Here is a 5,093-nt window from a genome sequence, read left to right as displayed (position 1 = left end):
GGAATGTTTTACATCATGCATCTTTAAAAACTTTATTCATCATTCCTCGAGTTGATGAATTTAAAGTCTGGATTAGCGTGAAGATGAAAAATGACTCGTATCAGTTGACATTCGATTCCAGATGGAGAAGGAAAGCTGATGTGACACACACACACACACACACACACACACACACACACACACACACACACACACACAAACAGAAGTGTGTGACTAATGAAATTAGGCAGCAGAGTGTGTGTTACACCCAATTAGAGCGGCAGACTCGGACAGGCGAGATTAGAGGATGACAGCGATGGCCTTTCTCTCTGCTACATCACGACTTTTAAACATTTCTGTGAGTATTTATTGAAAAATGCCGAGCTCTGAGCTTTATTTCTGCTTCTGCAGCACTTTCACCCTCCCACTGAAACTTTAATGAAGAAGAACCTCGTGAAAACGACTGGAGTGGAAGCTGTCTGTGGAGTGTGTCATGGAGTCAAAGGTCGCTCTCACTGACCGAGTGTCTGTCTGATGTGTGAAGCTCTGCTTTCAGACACCGTGAGGAACTACACAATATGTAGCAGGTGGCTTTAATGTTCTGGTTCTTCTCATCCATGGTGTTCTGAGTTCAGCCCAAAGTGCTACATCTTCAGCACCTGTGAGTGATTCATTATTATTTTATTTTATCATCGTATATCTTTGTTTAAACGATCAGCTTGTAACTGCACACACAGGAGCGCTGTGAAGTCAGCCTGAAGCTCCATCAGTCATGAGCCAGTGATCTGCTGATTCAAGCACTGACCTTCTCACCACATGGACACGAGTCTCACTGACGAGTGAACGATCTCTCAGCTCAGCTGTTCCTCTGTTCCTGACGTTCAGCATTTCATCAGGACAAAGTAAAAACCTCTCACTTTCTCTCGTCTCGTTTCATATCGAAGGCCTTTAATAATCCTGTAGAACAAAAATCTAATGATATTCCTGCCCTTCCTTCCTTCCCAGAGCTCCACTCAGACTCATCTATAAACAATTTGCACTTTATTTGTCGAGTGGAGATCTTTCTGAGCAAAACAATTAAGGAAATAAAATGAGACAATCAGAGACTCTTCATGAATAAAAGATCTCATTCATCTGTACATCTTTCATCTTCTGATGGAAATTAGCTTCACCCTGCTGTCAGTACGGAGCGAAAAGATCACAGAGAAGATTAAAGTGGATTAAATTAACATGGCAGAGTAAATATGTCTCTCATGCGAGACCGCACTCGTGTAAAAAACAGCACTGATTAATTCCACCGGCGAAATTTAATTCCATCCCAAACATCATTCACAAACTAATTACTGATCACTTTCCTGCTTTTATAGTTTCTGCCCCATTACAACAAATTAAAACTTCACACAAAAATAGAAAGTCGTTAAAGCGCGGTGAGAGTCGAGCCGATCACCCGCCGAAGGACGAGATCTAACACGATTAAAACTGATCCATCAGCAGATCCTTTAAAGCCTCTACAGAGAATTTACACAATAACACAAACACCATTAAACATTTAAAGGCAAAAAACGTCGTGTTTAAATGGACAATTACAGAAAAGTAAAAATGTCTCTTTATTTAAACGTCACACCTCATGAAGGATGTAAAACCAGATTTATATAAAATAAATAATAAAGTTTTGTTATATAAACATCTGAGGATCAGTCGCACGTGAACACGAAGCAGGTTCATAATGAAGAAATGTTCCTCTACAAGCTGAATAATGAATTCTGTTCATTTGCAGCAGAATGTGGTTAATTGTTTCTTCTGTTGCTAAGCAACCATTTTATCTTCCACTCTACAAACAAATGATGCAAACAAGAAACAAACAAAAAGTCATTAAACACAACGTGACACCGGTGAAGTGGGACGGCGTTGTACTCATCAAGTGTTCATCATCAAAACACAACACTACACTACACTGCACTACACAACACTACACAACACTACACTACACAACACTACACAACACTACACTACACTACACTGCACTACACTACACTACACTACACTACACTACACTGCACTACACTACACTGCACTACACTACACTACACTGCACCACACAACACTACACTACACTGCACAACACTACACTACACAACACTACACAACACTACACAACACTGCACTACAGAACACTACAGAACAGTACGCAACACTACACAACACTGCACTACACAACACTGCACTACAGAACACTACACAACACTACACAACACAAAACTACACTGCACTACACAACACTACACAAAACTACACTGCACTACACAACACTACACAACACAAAACTACACTGCACTACACAACACTACACAAAACTACACTGCACTACACAACACTACACAACACAAAACTACACTGCACTACACAACACTACACAACACTAAACTACACTGCACTACACAACACAACACAAAACTACACTGCACTACACAACACTACACAAAACTACACTGCACTACACAACACTACACAACACTACACTACACTGCACTACACTACACTACACTACACTACACTACACTGCACTACACTACACTACACTGCACCACACAACACAACACTACACTACACTACACTACACTACACAACACTGCACTACACTACACAACACTGCACTACAGAACACTACAGAACAGTACACAACACTACACAACACTGCACTACACAACACTGCACTACAGAACACTACACAACACTACACAACACAAAACTACACTGCACTACACAACACTACACAAAACTACACTGCACTACACTACACTACACAACACAAAACTACACTGCACTACACAACACTACACAAAACTACACTGCACTACACAACACTACACAACACAAAACTACACTGCACTACACAACACTACACAACACTAAACTACACTGCACTACACAACACAACACAAAACTACACTGCACTACACAACACTACACAAAACTACACTGCACTACACAACACTACACAACACTAAACTACACTGCACTACACAACACTACACAACACAAAACTACACTGCACTACACTAAACTACACTGCACTACACAACACTACACAACACAAAACTACACTGCACTACACAACACTACACAAAACAACACTGCACTACACAACACTACACAACACAAAACTACACTGCACTACACAACACTACACAACACTACACAAAACTACACTGCACTACACAACACTACACAACACAAAACTACACAAAACTACACTGCACTACACAACACTACACAAAACTACACTGCACTACACAACACTACACAAAACTACACTGCACTACACAACACTACACAAAACTACACTGCACTACACAACACTACACAACACTACACAACACAAAACTACACTGCACTACACAACACTACACAAAACTACACTGCACTACACAACACTACACAAAACTACACTGCACTACACAACACAACACTACACAAAACTACACTGCACTACACAACACTACACTACACAAAACTACACTGCACTACACAACACTACACAAAACTACACTGCACTACACAACACTACACAAAACTACACTGCACTACACAACACTACACAACACAAAACTACACTGCACTGCACAACACTACACAAAACTACACTGCACTACACAACACAAAACTACACTGCACTACACAACACTACACAACACTACACAAAACTACACTGCACTACACAACACTACATAACACAAAACGCAACACAAAACTACAACGTACTACATTACACTACACAACACTACTTTAATTAAACAAACCACTCAGATTTGGCCCAGAGTTTCAGTGTACAGTGTCCACAAAGCTTTACAACACACACTATCCCAGATGTGTTGTGTTGTGTTGTGTAGTGCAGTACTAGCTTTAGTTGTGCACTTTTATGTAATGTGTCACATTGCAGTGTCGTGTTATATAGTGTTCTGTAGTGTTGTGTAGTCTAACTCTAGCTGTATAGTGTTGTGTAGTGTTGTGTTGTTGTGCTGTGGTGTAGTGTAGTGTAGTCTAACACTAGCTGTGCAGTGTTGTCTTATGTTGATACGCATACACTAATACTAAATCTAATGCTCACACTACCACTCGTGCAATAACACTCACACTCACACTAACACTCACACTCACACTAACACTCACACTCACACTAACACTCACAGTTACACTCACATCAACACTCACAATCACACTTACACTAACACTCACACCAACACTCACAATCACACTCACACTCACAATCACACTTACACTAACACTCACACTCATACTCACAGTTACACTCACACCAACACTCACAATCACACACACTCACACTAACACTCACAGTTACACTCACATCAACACTCACAATCACACTTACACTAACACTCACACTCATACTCACAGTTACACTCACATCAACACTCACAATCACACTTACACTAACACTCACACTAATACTCACAGTTACACTCACACCAACACTCACAGTTACACTCACATCAACACTCACAATCACACTTACACTAACACTCACACTAATACTCACAGTTACACTCACACCAACACTCACAGTTACACTTACACTAACACTCACACTCATGCTCACAGTTACACTCACACCAACACTCACAATCACACTCACACTCACACACACTCACACTAACACTCACAGTTACACTCACACCAACACTCACACACACTCACACTCACACACACTCACACCAACACTCACAATCACACTTACACTAACACTCACACTTACACTCACACTCACACTTACACTCACACTTACACTCACACTTACACTCACACTCACACTCACACAAACACCAACACTCACATTTACACCAACACTCACAGGTACACTCACTCCAACACTCACAATCACACTTACACTAACACTCACACTAACACTCACACTAACACTCACACTAACACTCACACTTACACTAACACTCACACTTACACTAACACTCACACTCACAGGTACACTCACACCAACACACACTTACACTCACACTCACAGGTACACTCACACCAACACACACTTACACTCACACTCACAGGTACACTCACACTCTCAGGTACACTCACACTTACAC

General features: G+C 40.9%; 1 long non-coding RNA gene across 1 annotated transcript; it reads left to right on the top strand.

Annotated features, from left to right (window-relative positions):
- Nucleotides 1-279: 279 nt before the first annotated feature.
- On the top strand, nt 280-1,266 carry LOC125139017. The gene is made up of 3 exons (XR_007138126.1): nt 280-640; nt 717-881; nt 985-1,266. It is a non-coding gene; the product is annotated as an uncharacterized LOC125139017 (long non-coding RNA).
- The last annotated feature ends 3,827 nt before the right edge of the window (nt 1,267-5,093 follow it).

The sequence above is a fragment of the Tachysurus fulvidraco genome, chromosome 16 (assembly GCF_022655615.1).
Source record: "Tachysurus fulvidraco isolate hzauxx_2018 chromosome 16, HZAU_PFXX_2.0, whole genome shotgun sequence".
NCBI classification, from domain to species: domain Eukaryota; kingdom Metazoa; phylum Chordata; class Actinopteri; order Siluriformes; family Bagridae; genus Tachysurus; species Tachysurus fulvidraco.
The sequence above is the reverse complement of the archived record's forward strand: the minus strand, read 5'-3'. Positions and strand labels throughout refer to the sequence as shown.